General features: G+C 36.1%; 1 protein-coding gene across 1 annotated transcript in view; it reads left to right on the forward strand.

Moving 5' to 3' along the window:
* The window catches only part of NAALADL2 (N-acetylated alpha-linked acidic dipeptidase like 2), an 862,695-nt gene that overhangs the window by 64,833 nt on the left and 773,225 nt on the right, over nt 1–24,637 (forward strand). The window lies entirely within an intron of this gene.

Raw genomic sequence — 24,637 nt, forward strand, 5'->3', positions numbered from 1 at the left:
TTGCCCATCTCTTGCTTTAGTGTGTTGATGTCTGTGTGTTTGAGTGGACAGTCCAACTTGATTCCACTCAGTTAAAATACGTATTGGACTTCCTTCTCTGTGCAGGGGTCTCTGCCACATTCAATAAACGTACAGAAATGATTAGGGCATAGTTAAATCTTACAGTCTATATATTCTGTTTTTAGCTTCAAGAAACAGAAAATTCAGTTAACAGTGGCTCAAGCAAACCAAAAAAGATACTTGGAACTAGGTGGTGGCTGGTGTTGGTGCAGCTACTCAGTGGTGACATCAGGGGCCCAAGCACATTGTAACATTCTGTTTGCCAACCTCAACACCTTGGCTTTCTTCACCCTCAAGCTTTTCCCTTGTGGTCACGGGAAAGCCACTGCATATCTAGGCATATATTAAGGAAAAAGGAGGAAAGGCAGAATAACCACACCAATCACTTTGATCAGGGATAGGAACGTTTTCCCAGAGTCCCTCAGCAAGTCTTCACACTGGCCAGATTTCTGGCACATGGCTTTCCCTAGCTGCAAGAGAGGCTTTTCCAGCCTTTTTAGGGAACGGAGCAAGAAAGAAAATAGGGGGAAAAGGGTGAGATGTTCGTTAACCAAGAGGGTGGGCCACATATTAGCAGAATGTTAAGACAGGTGTTTAAATGATTATCCTACATAGTAGAATAAGAATGTGTGTCATATGACACAATCCAAACAGGACAATATGGATGTTCTAAGTATGATGAGATTATAACTGATTAAGGAGAGGGTTGTGTCCAGGATAAACTTTATGAAATGTGTTGTCTGATACAGAACTTAAAGGTGGAAACAATTTCAACAGGCATAAAGTATAACAGGCAATATATTGAAGTAAAGGGAGGAGCAGTAAAACTGTGTTTAGAAATCAGTCAGTGTGGAGATCAATCTTCAGCTTGCAGAAGTGGGTTTAGTGGGTGAATGAGATAATGGGAAGGAGTAGATTGTATAGGGCAGTGCCATCCAATATAGCTCTCTGGGGTGAGGGAAATGTTCTGTGTGTGCTGTTCGGTGGGCTAGCCACTAGACACATGTGGCTCTTGCACATTGAAATATACTATTGTGACCAAAGAACTGAATTTTAAATATTTTCAGTTTCACTTTACCCACATGTGGCTGGTGGTTACCATACTCAACATTACAGGTTAGAGCATTGTGGGCCATTGTAAGTTGAATTTGATTTTTTCCTCTGAGAAAGTTGGAGAAACCATTGGAGGGTATTGAGTAAAGGAGTGACATAATCCAAACTATGTTTTGACAGGACCACTCTACTACTTTGTTAAAAATAGTGCAAAGTAGGGGATGGAGGCTACTGCTCTAATCCAGGTGGAGGGTGGTAGTGGCTTGTCCTAGTTAGTATAGCATAAGTGCTAGTGGTTTGAAGAGGCAGGATTCTGTGTATATTTTGAAAGTCAAATCAACAGAATTCCCTGATGGATTAGATGTGGGATGTGAGAGAAAAGAAGGAATAGAGAATAACTACATTTGTTAGCCTAATTGGCTAGAAGAATGGAAAATTTCTTAACTGAATTGAGGACACCGAAAGGAGGCACAGACGTTGTAGAAGAGCAGAAGCTTGGATCTGGAGCCTGGCGAGTTTGAGATGCCTACTAGACATCTGAGAACATATGGTGAATGTATAATTTAGCAGGGTCTAGTTTAGAGGTAAAATTTTTAGAGCTGTTCACATGTTAGTGGTATTTAAAATCATGAGACTCGCTGAGGACACTAAAGGCGTGAGTGTAGGTTGAGAGAGATGATGTGTGTGGACTGAATCTTGAGGCATTCCATCCAGCAGCATTGGCTGAGGCACACCCCACCCCCACCAAAGAGACTCAGAGGGAAATGCTAGTGACGTAGGAGGAAAACCAAGATAGTCAAGAAGGGTGAAATGTCCAACTCTGTCAAAATGTCTTTGCTATGCATAAGGGAATGAGGTCTGTGACTGAGCATTGGATTTAGCAATGTGGGGTGTGTGTGTATCGGGTATGAGAGTTATTGGTGATGGCAAGAAGCATAATTTCTGGGCATTAGGGGTGACAAAAGCCTGATCAGAGTAGATTAAAGAGAGACTAGAAAAGAGGAATTGGAGATAGGATAGATTAAAAAAAAAAAGGTGATTGATTTAGGGAAAAAATGATATGCTCTAATAAATTCTGATTGTGCAGGATATAGGCTTAATTTGATAGCGGTAAAGGAAGAAAAGTACATTTTAAAGCAGACGTAATTCCTTTTATTGGTTCTTGGATCGGCTGAGCTGTCTGACTCACTGCACACAGTATTGGCAGTTTCACTGATTTAGAACTGTCTTATTAAGTTTATCAGCCTATCAAACTGGCATTTCAAAAGTAACTGGATAATTCCATTTTTAAAATTCAGTCTTAATTCAAAGACATGAGAAAGGAAAATATTTTCATTTCAAATGAAGAATTTTAGCTTATTTTCTGAGAAAAAGTAAATAATTATATATCATAATGAGGAGCTTTATTGCAATTAAATGAAAACTATATTTCCCTCAGCTGTTAAGCAGAGCACTTCATCAAGGAAATCGTATTTAATGCATAAACTTATGAAGTCTCCTAAATTTTACAGATAAAAACATAAATGTTTGCAACTGAAATCTCATAGATATTCTAGACTTATCAAAACTCAAAGAGATTAAATAATTTGCCCAAGGACATTCAACTTGTTTAAGGAACACTTTTTTTTTTTTTTTTTTTATTTGGCTGCATTGGGTCTTCGTTACTGCACACAGGCTTTCTCTAGCTGCGGCAAGCGGGGGATACTCTTCATTGCGGTGCGTGGCCTTCTCATTGCAGTGGCTTCTCTTCGTTGCGGAGCACAGGCTCTAGGTGCACGGGCTTCAGTAGTTGTGGCACGCAGGCTCAGTAGTTGTGGCTCGTGGGCTCTAGAGCACAGGCTCAGTAGTTGTGGCACATGGGCCTAGTTGCTCCATAGCATGTGGGATCATCCCGGACCAGGGATTGAACCCAAGTCCCCTGCATTGGCAGGCGGATTCTTAACCACTGTGCCACCAGGGAAGTCCCAGGAACACATTTTTTTTTTTTTTCTTACTGAGCATCTTGAAAATTGAATGTGAGTTGTTGGTCTTGTTGCAATATCATGGCTCAATGCTGTGAACATCTAAGGAAGAAAAGTTTTCACTTAACATGTGTCTTAGGAAAGAACAAAGAGTATACTTAATTGAGACTGCTGAAAGAAGCCTGAGGAAACCTAGGGCCATGGCTTGGAGCTTGGCCTTTCTTGAAGTAAATCTCCAGAAATGTTGGTCTGTTGGCCACTGCTAGGGGACACTGTCTTACCCACATTGTATTCATAGATATGTTCACATATGAACACATTTCTGGGCATCATGGTATATCATCCAGGAAAGGTAAATATGATAAATAAATTTTCTTCCACTTCATCACCCTCCACCCAAACAAAAAAGCACTTTGGTTGTGATCATAGATTGCATCCCAGGCAATCTAAGTGGTATCTCAAATGAGTGAGATATCCTTTTCCTGTAAAGTATAAATCGGTAATTTCCAAATATTCCTGAAGTTTACATAGTAAATTCATGAATAATAGAAAGATTTACTTTCAGGACTAACATGGAACACCTTTGGACATTATCAGCTATGTTTGCTTGGTCCATAGGAGAACTCCTGCAGATGTGCCAAAGATAGGCCTGTTTCTATTATGTTGTTGACCACAGTATTAATTGAATGTGAAGAGGAAGGAATCTTTTTTGCATTTCTTTTAGGTGGACTGTATTCTTTTTTAAAAAAATATTTATTAATGTATTTGGCTGCATGGGGTCTTAGCTGCGGCACGTCGGATCTTCACTGAGGCATGCGAGATCTTTCGTTGTGGCTCACAGGCTCTGTGTTGTGGTGCAAGGGCTTCTCTCTAGTTGTAGTGCACAGGCTCCAGAGCACAGAGGCTCAGTAGTTGCGGCATGTGGGCTATCTAGTTGTGGCACGCAGGGGCATGCGGGCTTAGTTGCCCCGCGGCATGTGAGATCTTAGTTCCCAGACCAGGGATTGAACCTGCATCCCCTGCATTGGAAGGCAGGTTCTTAACCACTGGACCACCAGAGAAGTCCCTGGACTGTATTCTTAATTGGACTTTTTAGTGACTCTTATCTGGAAATAATATTAAATACTGTTTACATTGTTACATTTATGCCGATTACACTCACTTAAGTTTAGTAATTTGAGTTATCATGTAAAACTTTTTATACTATGTTTACACTATAAAATAAATATTATGAAAGGTATGCAATATAAAAAGATGGAAATAAAAAGAAAACATTAATAATAAAAGTTGTATAATTATGGGTCATCAATTTAATTTTTTATACTTTTATGTGTTTTTCTTTTTATATGCAGTAAGTTTATATTTATAATCATAAAATACATGAATAGAAATAGATTTTGTGTGGGCGCATGTATCTATGACTATAATCATCCCTCTGCTAGGTGACAGAAGGTTGTCAGGATTACTCTACTGAATGATAACCTTACATTTTTATTAGAGAACAAAACATCAACACGGGTATATTTTGGAAAATAATTTATAAAATTAATATATGAACTATATTATATTCAAGATTTTTCAATTGGAAAGGAAGTGCTTGCTAGTAAAATTAATTACAGTCATCTTTTAGAAGGAAAAATATAGGGTTAACTTAAATGTTTCCAAATTCTTAGATATATTAAGGGTACAGCTGTCTAATTTTTCAACCTTTAGAATGAATAAAATAATGGTCAATAGTAAAAGACTGGCTACTTTAAAGAATCATAGGATCATTTAGTTAGTATCATTTCCCCAATTTATCCTCCCACCCCCACCTTTTGTGTTGCTAGTAGGCAGTTCTAAAGCCTGCTGAGATTTTATCTGTTAGATTTTATTCTGTATTCTCATCATTACACAAAAGATTGGGAAAATGTCCTATTATATTGTTCATTTGGAAATTTAACAGGTATAGGGGACTACAAGGAGAAATGCAGTTCAATATCAAGATTTAGATATGAATGAATTTTACAGAAAGAAGTGTGAGAGGACTGACATTCTTTTACTTGCTTATTACTCTGACCTGTTCATTTCTTTTTTTGATACTGGTGAGGAGTCTTTCACTTGTACAATTAGTTTTATGAAATGCCATTGATGTCATTCTGAGAGCGTCTTTTTATTTTCAGTAGACCCCCTAGCTATAAAGCTCCAGTGTGTTCTTTGCCCTTTGGTTTCTTATTAATTTCTACAGATACATAGAATGTTAGAACTAGAAGAGCCATTAAATGTCATCAAATCTAGTGCTTTATTTTTAGATGATAGAACCAAAGTCAGACAGATTAAATAATTTGCTCATGATCAAACAACTAGTTGACATCATCTTTAGGCATATAATGCAAGTTGTTAATTCCTCAGATAATGACCTATCTGTCATCTGGCTAGTGGTTTTCTGGGTGATTCTGTAGAGTTCTATGCAGTGAAGTTTGAATGTGCACACACACACATGTTGGCAGTGAGTATGTCTTGTGTGTGTGTGTGCGTGGTTTGTCTACAATCACAGTTTACTTCTGTTTTGATTTAGTTTCTTTTCCTCTCATATCTTGTAATATATGCTCACGTTATTTGACATACCAATAAAGAAACTGGGATTCCTTGGAGAATTATCTTGAACAAATAGCTTCAGGGTTACTTGTAGCCTGTACTTGCCACTTTTCTTTTCCAGCTGCAAAGTTTATTTGTGCACTCATGTTTCTGTTGTGTCTCCTGGAAGCGATGATACTCGTCCACATAAGACATACGTTTAATTCACTGTGAGTGCCCTCAACTTCCCAGCTTCTTTTTTGTTCTCTTTCATGCCTCTTTTGTAGCTCAAAAATGTGCAAGAGTTGTCATGTGTTGATCCCATGTATCTGGTATTTTGAGTACATTATTTTTAATCCTCAAACAACTCTGACACCTAAATATTCTTTTCCCCAATTTATAGCATTAGAAGATGTGCTGAGTAAAAAATATAGTGGAATACAAGTGTAGCATCCATTTCAGGAATTAATACAGGTGTCTTGCAGACTTGGTGGGTGGAGTGTTAAATACGGGAGGTAAGTACATACTGAAATACTGAGCATGGAAGAACTTAAATTTGATAGTATTGAATATATATCACTGTTCTTAACCATCTTGCCACCTCCACCCTAAGTGAGACCTGAATATCTGTCTATCTTCTTGGTCTTAGTCTGTTGCCATATTCGTGGCTTTTTTGAATACTGGTTAAATTTAAGTTCAACATCACGTGTACAGAAAAGGCAGTTCAACTAAGTGCCAAGTCCTAAAGGTGGCCTACCCTAAGAAATTCCAGTCAGAATGACCTTCAAAAGGGGCAAAAACTGAACTCATTCAGTCTTTAAATATGCTTTTTGTCACTGACCCTTATCTCTGTTCTAGTCTGCTATGCTTGCTTTGCTTTCTTCCTGCTAGACTGATTCCAAGGTAATTAACACACAAAAAAAAAATACCTATAAAGGTCTTCATCATAATAAAGCAGAAATCAGTTTAACAAAAGTAATGGTTATATAGGATGGAACGTATTATAGTTCAAATCTGATGACATCAAATATAACCTCATAGAGTAAAATGCTGATATTCTACATTAACTGATGATTAAGTTTTGCCCTTTTTGTTTTCTTTTCACATAATTGAGATATAATTATTTCCTTATCTTGTCTGTAGCTCTTCATTTAACAAATAGATGGCTCTTGTCCTACTACTAATGCAAATAATCAGTTTTGTTCAACAAATACTATCCTCAACAGTTTAAACTCCTATCATTACCATCCCCATAAATGTTCTGGAGAGCTGATTTCCCCATTGGGAGGAATGAGTTAATTCTCAGTTAATGAGAAGAATTCTAATAGAGCATCATCATTACCTGTGAGAGATTTGTTTCAAAATCATTTAACACACTTGCCAAGAAAATTGATAATTCATTGTGCTAGAAAGATGAATGAGGGCATATATTTCTTTTTACAGTAATGGGAAAATTGTTGAATTTCCTTTGCTAATATCCCTAGGCTCCTCTCAAAAAATGATAGGCACACTACACACATAAACACAGATTTGTATAGTAAGCACAAGTAAATAACCAATACTATAAACCTTATAGTAGGATTTTTACAGGCATATGATGACTTTTAATAAACAGCCACCATTTTAGCTAATTGCTGGTGAAAAAAATTAGTAATAAAAAAAGGTATAAATCTCAAAGCCCAAATTCAACTGGTAATGGGAGATCCATAACAATAAAGTCCAAAACGTGGAGATGATAATATCTCTCAGGGCAGGTAACCCTTGGAAGGTCCTATGAACAGTACCTGGAGGATAGAGGGTGTTAACATCAGGGGAAGGTATATGTCTTAATAAGAAATTTGGGGTCAAGAGAATAAGTAGGTATTTATATAATAGCTACCAGAAAAAAATGGCAGTTGGTCTAAGAGTACAATTTTAGGAAACAGACAGAAGTTCAATCCTGGAGAAAAATGTTAAGAATAAGCTCTGAGAAGCTCATTCTAGCAGACGCTGAAAACTATTTGTAGACCCAACATTCAAGTATTGGGAGGAGGAACGGGAGTACTTAGCAAAAGCAAGGCTCTGGAAAGCACATCTTGTAGGTTGGGAACCAACGTGAACCAGATCCTTAGGGCGAGGAGAGGGAAGATCAGGTGAAGTGGACAGAGCCAGAGTGTCTGAGGGGTCAGAGCTCTTGTGTGCTGAAGGAGGCAAAGTAAGGTCATTTTACTTCAAAAGGAACGGAAGACTGAAAAAACACAAAGCCGAGGCAGGATAGAGTCAGGGTGTTGGGCCAAGAGCTTTGAGTTGACCTGAGCGGGGAGGCAGGCAGCTCGGAGGCAGTGTTTAGAATCTTACAGGTATGTGGTGTGTGAGTGTGTCAGCTTAAATCGTCATTGGGCATCCCACAATGAGCTGGATAAGCTTAACTGTACCAGTCCTTTAAACTTCCCCCCAAAAGGACATGAGTTAGGGTGGCACTGAGGCTGCACGTGGCAGGTGAGTGGTCCTAGGTGTAGATTAAAGGACTGGTTAGGGGACCTAGAGCCAGGCAGCCTGGTGAGAGAGGGGCAGAGACAACTTTCTCTGTTTGTTCTTCTTATTGAAGCCATTTGTTATTGAAGACATCGTGATAAACATTTTTTAAGCACTGCCTGAAGAGAAAACTTTTAAATCCAGCTCTTTTCTTTTTTTTTGGTCTGGAGGTGCTAAATGGGATTTTCACAGTGATGAGGCTGTTCTTCAAAAATGACCTCATACTTTAAAATTTGCTACCAATTAAAGGCTTGATTGATGTAGGGCAACACTAGTTAGCAGATTTCTACTTTCTGAAGAGGTCAGAGTGAACTTTTGTTTGCATAAGTCAATAAAAATGATGAAGTTTGTTTGAAATGATTCGTCACATAAGGATTTGGATTTAAAAATAACTCCAGGAAAGCGAATATCATTTTTGGAAAAGAGGTAAATACATCGTCGGTGGGCAAAGATAACTGTCCATGTAATGGATTTCTTTCCCTAAATGACTAGCTAAGTTTTTGTTCTGGGAACTATAGAATTCACCAAAATTAAACCTTGTAAGATGGTCAACAGTATGAAAGATTGGCATTTAGTAGTCTTAAGCATGTCTCTTTCTTTCATATTCAAGGAAAATGTTTCTCATTACACAGTAATATTCTCCCATTATGGAAAAATTGAGAATGCCTAAGTATGGAAAATAAAAGATATCTTCATCAGTCCCATCACAATATGCCTATCAGTGTTTCTTTTGCACAAGCATGTGTACTTCAAGGAAAAAAGTTGCATTTATATTATGTATTATTTTACCCAGTTTATTTAACCTAACTTTATATCATTAGGTTTTTATAACACATTCTTCCTAATTATGGTTTTACTTATTCTTGGTAATTATTATTTATAATGATTGCATAATATACTATAAAGTGACATGCTGTAATTTATTTAACCCCTTCTTATTGTATGTGCAAATTAACTCCATTTTTTCCAACCTTATAAGTAACACTTCTATAAAGAACCTTGTGCATAAAATATATTTCATATTTAGAATTGTTTCTCTTTTGTTTTTAAAAAAATTTTATTGAAATATAGTTGATTTACAATGTTGTGTTAGTTTCAGGTATACAGCAAAATGATTCAGTTATACATATATATCTATTCTTTTTTGTATTCTTTTCCATTATAGGTTATTACAAGATATTGAGCGTAGTTCCCTATGCTATACAGTAGGTCCTTGTTGGTTATCTATTTTATATATAGTAGTGTGTACAGTTGTTTCTTTAGATTCCCACAAGTGGGATTAACATGATAAAAACTTGACTCAGTTTTTAAATATCTTAATAAAAATGTCAAATATCATCTTTCCAAAAGAGTATTTTACCACTTTTTAAATTTTGCCCAGTTAGAAGATATTTTTTCTTCTTTCTCCAAAAGTCTGCTCATGGTGTAAGAGGCCATGCCTGGGAGATTAAGTTGGCTGGAGATAGTAAAGGGAGTCTCAAGGCAGAGGGTAGAGTGAGAAACAAATGTCAGAAGGGAAAGGAAGTCTGAGAGAAGACTGGGATTCAAGAAGCCAAAAGGAGGATGAGACAGATTGTCACGGTGCCTGTTCTAGAAGACTGGATACAGAGATACACAGACTAAGAGAAGTACCCAACAGTGACTCAGTCAATGCTGAGAAAAACTGACATGGGTCACAGGCAATCACCCAGAGATAGAGTCACAATTTCTTGTCCAAAACCTTTGGGGCCAGGTATGTTTTAAATCCAGATGTTTTGAGATTTTTTAGGGCTTTTTTTTCAGATTTACATATTATGGTAATATAGTATATAACACCCCAACAGAGTTTTGGGAAGCACAGGTAATAAAACATAAATATTTTTGCTGCCCAACATGTAACTTTTGGTGTAAGATACCTTAAGATTCTAAGTAGTCTAATGTCAGTAGAGATGCGGTTTTGCCATTAGATGAATTTACTGCAAAGTTAACAAAAAATGATTTTGGTTTTCAGAGGCTTTTGGATCTAGGAAATATAGATAAATGAATATGAATATGTATGGCTATTGGAAGTCTGGGTTTAGAGCTGTGACACATACATAGGAAACTCACAGGGCCTAAGATTTTTAAGCTTTTTTTCTAAAATAAATAATGGGGGTTTTATTTCTCTTTCCCTTTGTTTTTTATAAATACTTTTTCAAAGGTCATATAAATTAAGTATTTTACGTATGCTTTTTGCAAGAACTGGAACATTTTTCTCTCTGAATTTTTTAACCCAATAAGATATTAAAAACCTATACAAATTTTACTCTCTGAGAGTCAGGGATATTTTGTCTGAAAAGTCTCCTTGTGGAAATTAGATTTTCCAAGCAAATACTTTGATTAAATATTGAGGAGATATAAACTATCGTATTTAGGAAGAAGGTAGATTTACCCTCAGATTTATTCATTTCTTTGGTAATTACTGCTTCTGTTTAAAATATATTCTTGTTCTGATAATCATAAAACAAAATATTGGTGTTGGATATTTGTGTAATACCTGAAAAAGTGACTCAGTGAGAAAAAGAAGTTTGGATTCCTTTCTACTTTGTAATTTGTGTTGTGGAAATGTTCTTTTTGCCCTCTTTATACATAATACAACTTGATCTTTCTTAGGAGTACAAAAGTAACCATTATCAGATAAGAAGGATACGAATATATAATCATAAGCCCAGAAGAGGTAATTTCTTTCCTATGTCTCTGCTGTTCTAATAGAGACTTTTCCATCTACATTATTTGCAAATGCTGCATAGATAGTGAATCTTAGATCTTCCTTTGGCATCATCTTATATTTCATTTTTCATATTCAGATAATTTTTCTACCCTAACTCATTCTTTGTATAATTCAGATTCATTACCACTAACCCTATCTTTATTTGAAACAAAGAGTAGATACTTCTCACCAAATTATATATGTTCTCATGTTTGAAGATTGCATGGGTCTTCAACTCTCATTTCTCCACAGTGAAAAACATTTCTTTAAAAAATTATGCATTTCAAATTATTTCTATGCTCTTTGTACTTGGGTTAAAAGCAAAGTTAAAGTGGGATCATAAAAGGATTTCAGGTTGTCATGGAGAATAAAGTTGAAATTAGAGTCCATAAATATGTGGTCTGGATACAGAGGTATACTTACCCAGACTTCCCTGTCAAGGAAGGACCACTACCCAGCTTTAGAGAGTGTGTTCAGCACTTGGCCTCCAGTTGTCCGCTCTGTCAGAGTCAGCTTCAGCCGCAGAGGGCTACCTCCCTAATAACCATCTTGAGTGTCCTTGCTTCTGGAGAAGCCATGCTGCAAAATATGGTGATATCAACCTGAGAAGTTTTTCAGCAGCTCTCAGTAGGCCAAGTTCAGATATATTAGGTGGACCGCTGCTGCAATTTGGGGTTCAGGGGTCTTACTAAGCAAGCGAAGCAGAGAAACAACTGAGAATATAGGCAAGATATAATTTCAAGTGTTGGGTATGTAGCCTACTTGATCATAGAGGAGAATGTGAAGACAGGAGTTGTCTGAGAAAGAGAGAGAGAGAGGGAGAGAGGGAGAGGCAGTCCAGATGATTCCTTAGACTAAAAGTAACAGTGGGCATAACAAAGCCTGATTGAGATATTCAACATGAACTGTTCTAAGAAATATTATACGTTTATTTCAATGCAGATGTCTATACATGTCTTAAGAAAGTACAGATGTCTTAAGAAAGTACAGATAAATCTGCTGTGGTGTTTAGAGATATGCGTGCTCAGATTGGGTAACAAATGTGCTGACAAAGTTGATCTGATACCACAATATTAGGAATATTCATCCTGTTTTCTCTCCCCAGAATTTTCAGTCTAACCAAGCAATTAAATGAAGTAACTTTGACATATTCGTTTAATGGTTTAATGTGCTCTGCTTCCAGAGAGTGTTTATTGTATGACAAGGGACTCCACCTTTTTATGCAAAGGATTAAGGTATTTTAGGCACTGACAGAAGCAGATGAGGATGTAATTTAGCAGGTTAGGAGAACCTTCACCATCCCTCAGAGAACATTTCATATATTGCTATTTTCTCTGAAGACTTAAAAGTACGGTGTCCATGAAAAACACCATGGGTATTTGCCTTCTTGTCTTCAGTATTTGTTGATGAGTTCCTAAAGTCTTGTTTATTCTTTGACACCCCACACCCCTGCCCCAGTGTCTAGCACAAGGCCACAGCACATATGAAGTTCTCCATCTGTGATTGAAAAATCAATGTTTTGTAGCTGTAGCAAAGTGGTTAGCCTAATACTATTCTTGTCCTCCCTGAATAAATTTAAACCTTTCTCATTTGTGCAACTAAGTTCGAAAAAATTTCCTGAAATGAATTAAGCGAAATGGCAGTTGCCATTGTTAAACCCAAAGTGCTTTAGATTAACATGTCGTTGATGATGATGTATAACTTTGAGTCAGCCATGTTTTACTTTTAAAACATCATGTATTTGCTTATATATAGAAATACTGCTCTTTTAATATAAACTGAGATCTTGCTACTTACCTTACAAAATATTTTACTTTTAATCCTTTTAACAACCTTATGAAAAGTACTATTATTGTCCCCTTTTACAAATGGGGAAGTTGAGGCATGGAGCTGCGAAGTAATTTGCTTGAGACTTCTAGTAAGAAACAGAACCTGGATTTAAACGCAGGAGTCTGCATCCAGAGCCAGTGCCCTTTTCCACTATGCTCTATAGCCTCAATACTTTGTTCAAAATACAGTCTGAATACTTTCTCATAGATTCATTGAACTGCAACCTATGTCAAGTAACATTTGCAGTCTGTCTCATTCAGTATTTTATAGAGACAAGATGGTTCTATGGATATGTCTTCACTGGATTCTCTGAGGGTGATAAATCTTCTGTTAATATTTGATTCTCACATGATTTTGGCTACTTGAAAGGTATTTTAACTTGTCAAATTCTATTTGAAGAGAGATATGAATACCTGTCATTAGTATATCTTTTCATCTGTGCTATAGAATATTTTTGTACATTGTCATATTTTAACTTTTAATAATGCATGATCATGTATATATTGAGAAGACTTTGTCTTAAAATACTTTTACGTTGGATAATTATTCTTTCTAGAGGCAATAATACAGGCCATAGAGCCTGGAATACTTGCCTACAAAAGTCTGACAGTGGACACTACCATGTTATAGTATATAACTTTGGGCAAGGCACCTGCCTCAATTTCTTACCACAAAAGTATTATACTTACCTTAAAGTATCAAAGCAAAAATTGAATAATTTTACACAAGTGCAGACTCTCATTTTCTATCTCTCTTGTATGCTTAATATCTAATCAAGAGTCCATAAATGTTCTCCATGTCTTTTGTTTGATTTGTATTATTTTTTTATACAGCAGGTTCTTAGTTATCTGTTTTATACATATTAGTGTATATGTGTCAATCCCAATCTTCCAATTCATCCCACCACAACCACCCTCTGCCTCTGAGCTACCCTCCATGGTGTCCATAAGTTTGTCCTTTACATCTGTGTCTCTATTTCTGCCTTGCAAACTGGTTCATCTGTACCATTCTTCTAGATTCCACATATATGCGTTAATATACAATATTTCTTTTTCTCTTTCTGACTTACTTTGCTCTCTATGACAGTCTTTAGGTCCATCCACGTCTCTGCAAATGACCCAGCTTCACTCCTTTTTATGGCAGAGGAATATTCCATTGTATATATGTACCACTTCTTCTTTATCCGTTCATCTGTAGATGGGCATTTAGGTTGCATCCATGACCTGGCTATTGTAAATAGTGCTGCAATGAACATCGGGGTGCATGTGTCTTTTTGAATTATGGTTTTCTCTAGGTATATGCCCAGTACTGGGATTGCTGGGTCATACGGTAATTCTATTTTTAGTTTTTTTAGGAACCTCCATACTGTTCTCCATAGTGGCTGTATCAATTTACATTCCCACCAACAGTGCAAGAGGGTTCCCTTTTCTCCACACCCTCTCCAGCATTTGTGGTTTGTAGATTTTCTGATGATGCTCATTCTAACTGGTGTGAGGTGATACCTCATTGTAGTTTTGATTTGCATTTCTCTAATAATTAGTGATGTGGAGCAGCTTTTCATGTGCTTCTTGGCCATCTGTATGTCTTCTTGGATAAATGTCTATTTAGGTCTTCTGCCCACGTTTTGATTGGGTTGTATGTTTTTATGAATATTGAGCTGCCTGAGCTGTTTATTTATTTTGGAGATTAATCCTTTGTCCATTGATTCATTTGCAAATATTTTCTCCCATTCTGAGGGTTGTCTTTTAGTCTTCTTTGGAGTTTCCTTTGCTGTGCAAAAGCTTTTAAGTTTCATTAGGTCCCATTGTTTATTTTTGTTTTTATTTCCATTACTCTAGGAGGTGGGACAAAAAAGATCCTGCTGTGATTTACATCAAAGAGTGTTCTTCCTGTTTTCCTCTAAGCGTTTTATACTGTCTGGCCTTACATTTAGGTCTTTAATCCATTTTGATTTTATTTTTGTGTATGGTGTTAGGGAGTGTTCTAATTTCATTCTTTTACGTGTAGCTGTCCAGTTTTCCCAGCACCACTTATTGAAGAGACTGTCTTTTCTCCATTGTATATTCTTGCCTCCTTTGCCATAGATTAGTTGACCATAGGTGCATGGGTTTACCTCTGGGCTTTCTGTCCTGTTCCATTGATCTATATTTCTGTTTTTGTGCTGGTACCTTATTGTCTTGATTACTGTAGGTTTGTAGTAGTCTGAAATCAGGGAATCTGATTCCTCCAGCTCCGTTTTTTCCCCTTAGGACTGCTTTGGTTATTCAGGGTCTTTTGTGTCTCCATACAAATTTTAAGATATTTTTTGGTCTAGTTCTGTAAAGAAAAATACCACTGGTAATTTGATAGGGATTGCATTGAATCTGTAGATTGCTTTGGGTAGTATAGTCATTTTCACAATATTGATTCTTCCAATCCAAGAACATGGTATATCGCTCCATCTGTTTGTGTCATCTTTGATTTCTTTCATCAGCGTCTTATAGTTTTTTGAGTACAGGTCTTTTACCTCCTTAGGTAGGTTTATTCCTAGGTTTTGTTTTTCTTTTATTGCACTGGTGAATGGGATTGCTTCTTTAATTTCTCTTTCTGATCTTTCATTGTTAGTGTATAGGAATGCAAGAGATTTCTGTGCCTTAATTTTGTATGCTGCAACTTTACCAAATTCATTGATTAGCTCTAGTAGCTTTCTGGTGACATTTTTTTTTTTTTTCTCAGTACACGGGCCTCTCACTGTTGTGGCCTCTCCCAATGTGGAGAACAGGCTCTGGACACGCAGGCTCAGTGGCCATGGCTCACGGGCCTAGCCACTCTGCGACATGTGGGATCTTCCCAGACCAGGGCACGAACCCGTGTCCCCTGCATCGGCAGGCGGACTCTCAACCACAGAGCCACCAGGGAAGCCCTCTGGTGGCATCTTTAGGATTCTCTATGTATAGTATCATGTCATCAGCCAACAGTAACAGTTTTACTTCTTTTCCAGTTTGTATTCCTTTTATTTCTTTTTCTTCTCTGATGGCCGTGGCTGGGAATTCCAAAACTATGGTGAATAATGGTGGCAAGAGTGGACATCCTTGTCTTGTTCCTTATCTTATAGGAAGTGCTTTCAGTTTTTCACCACTGAGAATGATGTTTGCTGTGAGTTAGTCATATATAGCCTTTATTTTGTTGAGGTAGGTTCCCTCTATGCTCACTTTCTGGAGAGTTTTTATCATAAGTGGGTGTTGAATTTTGTCAAAAGCTTTTTCTGCATCTATTGAGATGATCATACGGTTTTTATTCTTCAGTTTGTTAATATGGTGTAGTGCATTGATTGATTTGTGTGTATTGAAGAATCCATGCATCCCTGGGATAAATCCCACTTGATCATGTGTATGATCCTTTTAATGTGCTGTTGGATTCTGTTTGCTAGTATCTTGTTGAGGAATTTTGCATCTATATGCATCAGTGATATTGGTCTGCAATTTTCTTTTTTTGTAGTATCCCTGTCTCGTTTTGATATCAGGGTGATAGTGGCCTCGTAGAATGAGTTTAGGAGTGTTCCTTCCTCTGCAACTTTTTGGAAGAGTTTGAGAAGGATGAGTGTTAGCTCTTCTCTAAATGTTTGATAGAACTCACCTGTGAAGCCATCTGGTCCTGGACTTTTGTTTGTTGGAAGATTTTTAATCACAGTTTCAAGTTCATTACTTGTGATTGGTCTGTTCATATTTTCTGTTTCTTCCTGGTTCAGTCTTGGAATGTTATACGTTTCTTAGAATTTGTCCATTTCTTCCAGGTTGTCCATTTTATAGGCATAGTGTTTCTTGTAGCAGTCTCTTATGATGTTTTGTATTTCTGTGGTGTCCATTGCAACTTCTCCTTTTTCATTTCTAATTTGATTTATTTGAGTCCTCTCCCTCTTTTTCTTGATGAGTCTGGCTAAAGGTTTATCAGTTTTGTTTATCTTCGCAAAGAACCAGCTTTTTGTTTTATTGATCTTTGCTATTTTTTCTTTGTTTCTGTTTCATTTATTTCTGCTTTGATCTTTATGATTTCTTTCCCTCTACCCACTTTGGGTTTTGTTTGTTCTTTGTTCTCTAGTTCCTTTAGGTGTAAGGTTTTGTGTTTGTTTATTTAAAAAAAATTTTTTTTGTTTTGTTTTTTAATTCAAGGTTTTCTCTTATTTGCAGACAAAGCACAGCATTCTTCTCTCAGAACATCACTAGCCAGGGTGTTGAGAATTAACTCAGCTGAGTGGCTTTACACTCCCAGACTACCAGTCTACCTGGCTATTAGGTAAAAAGTTTCATAGCTCAGAAATACATCATATGAAATGTTAGTTCAAGGTGTGTGTGGACACAGTGTTTAACTGCTGCAGCAGCAGAATGTTAAGGCAACATCAGAACACAGAGGTGTTCATTTGAGATGTTTTTTGTTTCTTGAAGTAGGGTTGTATTGCTGTAAACTTGCCTCTTAGAACTGCTTTTGCTGCATCCCATAGGTTTTGGATCACTGTGTTTTCATTGTCATTTGTCTCTAGGTATTTTTAAATTTCCTCTTTGATTTCTTCAGTGATCTCTTGGTTGTTTAGTAACATATTGTTTATCCTCCATGTGTTTGTGTTTTTTACCTTTTTTTCCCTGTAATTCATTTCTAATCTCATAGCGTTGTGGTAGGAAAAGATGCTTGATATGATTTCAATTTTCTTAAATTTACCAAGGCTTGATTTGTGACCCAAGATGTGATCTATCCTGGATAATGTTCTGTATGCACTTGAGAACAAAGTGTAATCTGCTGTTTTTGGTTGGGATGTCCTGTAAATATCAATTAAATCTATCTGGTCTGTTGTGTCATTTAAAGCTTGTTTTTCCTTATTAATTTTCTGTCTGGATGATCTGTCCATTGGTGTAAGTGAGGTGTTAAAGTCCCCCACTATTACTGTGTTACTGTTGATTTCCTCTTTTATAGCTGTCAGCAGCAGTCTTATGTCTTGGGGTTCTCCTATGTTGGGTGCATATATATTTATAAATATTATGTCTTCTTCTTGGATTGATCCCTTGATGATTATGTAGTGTCCTTCCTTGTCTCTTGTAACATTCTTTATTTTAAAGTCTATTTTATTTGATACGAGTATTGCTATTCCAGCTTTCTTTTGTTTTCCATTTGCATGGAATTTCTTTTTCCATCCCCTCACTTTTGCTCTGTATGTTTCCCTAGGTCTGAAGTGGGTCTCTTATAGACAGCATATATATGGGCCTTGTTTTTGTATGCATTCAGCAAGCCTGTGTCTTTTGGTTGCAGCATTTAATCCATTCACATTTAAGGTAGTTATCAATATGTATGTTCCTATTACCATTTTCTTAATTGTTTTGGGCTTGTTTTTGTAGGTCCTTTTCTTCTCTTGTGTTTCCCACTTAGAGAAGTTCCTTTAGCATTTGTTGCACAGCTGGTTTGGTGGTGATGAAATCTCTTAGCTTTGCTTGTCTCTAAAGCTTTTGATTCCTTGGTTGAATCTGAATGAGATCCTTGTTGGGAGACTAATCTCGGTTGTAGGTCCTTCCCTTTCTTCACTTTAAATATATTGTGCCATTCCCTTCTGGGTTGTAGACTTTCTGCTGAGAAATCAGCTGGTAACCTTATGGAAGTTCCCTTGTATGTTGTCATTTTTCCCTTGCTGCCTTTAATAACTTTTCTTTTGTTTTTCATTTTTGTCAGTTTGATTACTATGTGTCTGGGCATGTTTCTCCTTGGGTTTTTCCTACCTGGGACTCTTTGTGCTCCCTGGACTTGGGTGGTGGCTATCTGCTTTCCCATGTTAGGGAAGTTTTCCACTGTAATCTCTTCAAATATTTTCTTAAGTCCTTTCTCTCTCTCTCCTCCTTCTGGGACCCCTATAATGGGAATGTTGGTGTGTTTAATGTTGTCCTAGGAGTCTCTTAGACTGTTTTCATTTCTTTTCATTCTTTTTGCTTTATTCTGCTCCATGGCAGTGAATTCCCCCATTCTGTCTTCCAGGTCACTTATCCGTTTTTCTGCCTCAGTTATTCTGCTATTGATTCCTTCTAGTGTAGTTTTCATTTCAGTTATTGTATTGTTCATCTCTGTTTGTTCTTTAATTCTTCTAGGTCATTTGCATGTTTTCGATCTTTGCCTCCATTCTATTTCCAAGGTCGTGGATCATCTTCACTGTCATTATTCTGATTTCTTTTTCTGTACGCTTGGCTATCTCCACTTCATTTAATTGTTTTTCTGGAGTTTTATCTTGTTCCTTCATGTGGCACTTAGTCCTCTGCCTTTTCATTTTGTCTGTCTTTCTGTGAATGTGGTTTTCATTCCACAGGCTGCAGGATTGTAGTTCTTTTTGCTTCTGTCTGCCCTCTGGTGGATGAGGCTTTCGTTCTCCATGTCTTAATGCACATAACTATTCCCCTTTGTTAATTCATGCAGAGATAAATTTCATGATATATATTAGACAGTAGCAGTTGTTATTCTACTTGATCCTAAAAATTAATTCTTTGCATTTAAAATATTTAATCACGGTGTGCTTTTTGCCATTTCTGAAAACAGGGTAGTTGCAGAACTGCTAACTCTGTTCTGTACCAGTCATAAACAGTCAATAAAAATGGCATGATTTTGTTTGGCAACTCAATACAGATTTAATATTGAAAGTTCCAGTCATTTAATTGTTAACGTTAGAAAAAATAAAGAGAAAATAATAATCTAACATTCACTTTAAAGTTCACTTTTGTAGAAAAGCTAATATTGAATAAGGGAGGCCCTTTAAAAATTGGCATATAGATGTTACAGAAAATAATTCATTAAATCCCAAAGTACCTATAAATAGAATAGTGTCTGGCAGAGTTTGGGGAATAAATGTATTAACCTCAAAGCTGGTGTTCCCTCTACCATACCATGCTAGCTTGCTCTGCACAATAGATACTATTGTAGAAAAAGTAGTGTTTTTTTCTTCTGTCTTCATGAAAAATTGAATTAAAGGAAGTTTTCTTAAATTTTCATTAGGAGAAACTAAGCAAATTCATAAAGGAGAGCTTTAAAATAGAGCTTAAGATAATTTTTTTTTAATTGGGGTATAGTTGTTTTACAGTGTTGTGTTAATTTCTACTGTATAGCAAAGTGAAGTAGAGGTCCCTGTGCTATACAGCAGGTTCTTATTACTTATCTATTTTATACATATTAGTATATATATGTCAATCCCAATGTCCCAGTTCATCCCACCAACCCCCCCCCCCAAGATAATTTAAAAGAATAACAAAAATGTTAGATCTTGGAGATGATATTTTTCAAATTATTCTATTTAATTTCTTCTTGGGTTATTAAAGACTTATAAAATAGTATCTTTCTTGAATGGTATAACCAACAATCATCCAGCATGGCATGCTTTTACAAGTTAGAATTAATTCTAAGTAGCAGCTTCATGGAACTTTAAAGTATGCAGGGTTGCAAGGGAGAAATAGAGCCTAGGTTAATTAAGCTTCATTCTTGTAATTTAAAGGTAGCAGCTTTACAAGGCCTCCAATCTAAGATTGGTTATTGTAGACCAAAGTCCATCAATGGATACATCAAATATATGTATAAGTCGATTTGAGCCTGTGTGTGTTTACTTTTCCTTTTGATTATAAAAATAGTGCATCCTAGCTGTAAAAACTATTTATATAGAGAAAATGTAAAGAATAAGAGCAAAATCCTCTCCTGATTGCATAATTCAGAGATAGCCACTATTAGCACATTTGACTCTTTCCTCTGTTTATTTTTAATAAATGTAATCCCCACATGCAGAATCATGCTATACACAGAATTGAGCATGCTGCTTATTCGACTTGATTTTTTCTTCCTCTGTATTTTTTACTCTCAGATTTACTCTCTAAATCCCTGATTTAATTTTCTCCAGCACCAGTTATGGTATTTAATGTCTCCAATGCTGATTCTAACTTCACTATTGTATTTTTTGATATCTTGACATTTTTACTCATTTTGAGAAGCACTCTTTGAATCTCAGCCTATGTCTGACTTCATACAAAATTACAAGTTTTCAAAGAGACCTTGTAACCTTATATATTTTCAGAACAATAGTTTCAATATTCTTCTTCACTTACTGGTATTAAATCTTTTTTTCGTTAAAAAATCCCTTTTATTTTTTTGTTATTCACCACCATTCTCTCCTTAATTTGCTGCATTTTCTCATACACATTAAATTTTAAATCTTTGAATTCATCTTTAGATAGAGAGGAATTTTGGAGGATCTAGTATTTGCCAGTAGGCAGGATATTTGCCTTGGATCCCTTACTGTTCATTTAGTGGTGGCAAAATTTCTGTAGCCAGTATATCCCATGTTTGGATGACTGTTGTAAATCAGTGTCCATTTACCTCCTCTATAACAATATCTGCTGTGCCCATTGACATGCCAACACTCCTTTTAGCTACCTGGATTTTTCATTTAGTAAATTGCTCATATCTCTTCAGTTAGAATAAATACACTTCTGTTTCCCAGTATACCTACTTATTGGTGGCATTCAACAAATACAGACCCACTAACAGATCTAAGTATTAAGGACTTTGAACAGGTTACCTTTAGAATTAACATAGTTAGTTTCTATGGGTTTGGAGAGCAGCAGATAAAACTTACCATAAACAAAATGATTTTTTTCTTTCTTTTGACCTTCTTGAGCCTGTATTTATAAATCTAGCCTCAAAGATAAAGCTCTTTAGACATAGTAGTGAAGTACATTAGTTCTTGGCTAAATTACTGGTAACTAAAGCATTAAATTTTGTATTACTCTGTGAAGCTCCTCAGTAGTTTTTCACCTGGATCATTATTGCTATTGCAAAAATGTATTAAATTATTTTGGAAGTAATGATTTACTGTTCTTTATAATTATGGTATTTAAAATTTCTTTAAAAATATATTCTAGAACAATCCTCCCTACCATTTCAAAGAATTTTGAATTTGAAGGGAATCCTCTCTTTTGACAAATATAATAAAGTTGCTATTAAACCTCCTATATATTATTTCAGACCTACAGTTGGAATCAAGTACTGACTGACTCCTGTGGTTGTGGAAATTGTTTTATATGTTTTTGTAGCATACAGATTGGATTAATATAGTATCTGTTTTCGCCTGTGTCAGAACTCTCATTGTTGAAAATGTGACACATACATTTGGTAATAAGTATGATTCATGGTTCCCACAAGATAGTGAAAAATCTCACCAGTTGAAGTCTTCCTATTGATTTATTATTATGAACTGTTTTTGAATTTTAAATTTGGTTGATGTGTATCTGTTGACTCTTAGCTAATCTGTATACAGATTAAACAAAATAAACTCAGTTCCACTAAGATTTATTCTAGATAGTTATTAGGTCATAAAGAGAGTTTCTGATCTACCCAGAGAGAGATGACTATGGAAAACTATGCAAAACTCTGAAATAAGCATCCGATATCTCCCCGACTTTGGTAGGAAAATGAGTAAATAACAGTATTGTGCTTATTTGAGATTTTAGTCTGAGCTTTCCCCTGTCTGCCCTCTGGTGGGACTACTAATAACTAACTGGCAAGCTAAAATAATTTAGCTTGTAGTGAGAAGATGCAGAAGAAAAATATAGATAAATCAGAGGTGAAATTAAACTCAGAGTTTGACTTATCTTACTTTATAATGTTGGGCATATCACATGTATTACTAACTATACTGGAAGAAGTAGTTTTTGAAGAATGGATGGCTTCAATCATATGAATGAATAGAAAAAATAATTTTAAAAGACCTAAAGTTACTATTTTCCTTCATTGTGTGTGTGTATGTTTTCCCTGTAGCCACATGATGACAAAATAGTAGTAGGAAAATCAATCAGTTACCTTTTTTGGAAAAAAGAAAAAAACTTTTTTTTTTTTTGCTTTTTTACTAAATTTAAATAAATTCTGATTTACTGGCATCATGTAGATACATAGTCTTCTAAGGTCTGAAATGCATCACTCAATCATAAAAAATGTGCACAAAGTAGCTTCATTTTAATATAGTTTCCAAATTATTTGCAGTTCTTGATAGAGAGGAGCACTGATTTTGACTGAGACATTCTTTCAGGAAAAGGTTAACAAATACCTTCTGAAGTAAATTTAGAGTTAAGAAAAGCAGATGTGTCTTTAAATATTAGTGAAACATCAGTATTTTATATTTAATTTCTTCAAATATTTTTATGGTTATCAATTTTTAATTTAATCAAGACAAAAAATGGAACTATGGTCTCCTATCATTATTTCATAAATTGAAGCCTATTTTAATATCAAAAAGGAAGGAGAATCTCCAGTTTTAAGAATTGCATATAATTTTATGATGTGCTTTATTAAAACTCACTGCATCTCAAAATCAACATTTTAATGGCTGCCTAACACCGACTGTATTATGTAACAAACATTTCACAGGCTACCTAAAACATTAATGTTGTATCTTTTAATAAAAAAAAAAAAAAAAGAAAATTTTCTTCCTATTCTTACAGTCATTTGGTTAGTTGCCATGACAGCAGGATGTCATATATTTGAGAGAAAATAGTGAAATAATTTGGGTTTATAATTATTTATCTTTTTTTTTTTTGTGGTACGCGGGCCTCTCACTGCTGTGGCCCCTTCCGCCGCGGAGCACAGGCTCCGGCCGCAGGCTCAGCGGCCATGACTCACGGGCCCACCTGCTTTGCGGCATGTGGCATCCTGCCGCACCGGGGTACGAATCCCCATCCCCTGCATTGGCAGGCGGACTCTCAACCACTGCGTCACCAGGGAAGCCCTATTTATCTTTTTTTATTAGTGATGTTAAATGTTTGAGTTTATATTCCGTCCATTTAAAACATAGCTATAAAAGTGTTTATCCATAGCCCCAAAGTGATAGCTTGAACCTGAACAGATTCAATCCATCACTAGAGAAAACCACATCTTCCTTTTGAAACTGGATTAGTGTGGTCTGGTACTTAAAATCTTGGACTTCAGAAAGCCACCTGCTTTTGCTGAGGTATTCAGAAAAAGATTCTTGGAAGCTAGACAGGCTTGTGCAGTGCTCAAACCCATTGCTTACGTGTTTGACAGGAACATCTGGTAGCACAGATGCTTAATTCTAGAGAGCCATAATTATTTTGAGAGAAGTGAAAAGTTGTCTTACACAGTTATTATCATGCTCTGACTGCAGGTATTAGAAAGAGACAATCATTTTGTACTTCCCTGCCAGCATATGTTTTCTCAGTTTTGGAGATGAAATTTCTAGATCATATACAACAATGAGATTAAGAACCATTGTGTGTTTTTAAGCAATAGAAAGTTTTCAAAAGAGCATAAAGATGTGATGGAAATGTTTTGTTGTCTCCAAGCACCTGTTCCAAAGCCATGTGAGCAAGGTGCCAAAAATTCAAAGGCTAGCCTTTTCAAAGAGAAGTTGATGACAGTAACCTCTCTTGGTTTCACACTCTATCCTGGAGCCACTCGTAAATGAGACTGTCAGATTTTGTGCCAATGAAAGGAGTTTGTCCTAGCTTTGTTTATCTCTGCTGTTAAGAATCCCCTTTCCCCATTTTTCTCTTTCTCTGAGACAGATTATTATTTAAAAGGATATGACAGATGCCAGTGCAGCTATATGTTGTTTGTCTTTTAGAAGCAATATGTTATATACTGAGTGTGCCCACAAATATAATGGTCTGGATTCACTTGGTAACCTTCACCTCCAGGACTCAGAAAGTGAGATTTGTCATTTGGTATCATAGTAACCAGTTTATATAGCCTGCCTTAATTTGCATCTGTTTGCCAGAGTTAAAGGGAACAGTGATGGTCATTTTTAAGGACTCTAAAGATGAACAGAGTGGGCACGTACAGACTTTACTTCTCTGCTGCTCACTCAGGAAATCTGAATACAAGGCCGCCATTCATCCATTTATACATTCTTTGCTTCATCAAATATTAATGATAGCCT

Source organism: Phocoena phocoena, chromosome 4, assembly GCF_963924675.1.
Source record: "Phocoena phocoena chromosome 4, mPhoPho1.1, whole genome shotgun sequence".
NCBI lineage: Eukaryota > Metazoa > Chordata > Mammalia > Artiodactyla > Phocoenidae > Phocoena > Phocoena phocoena.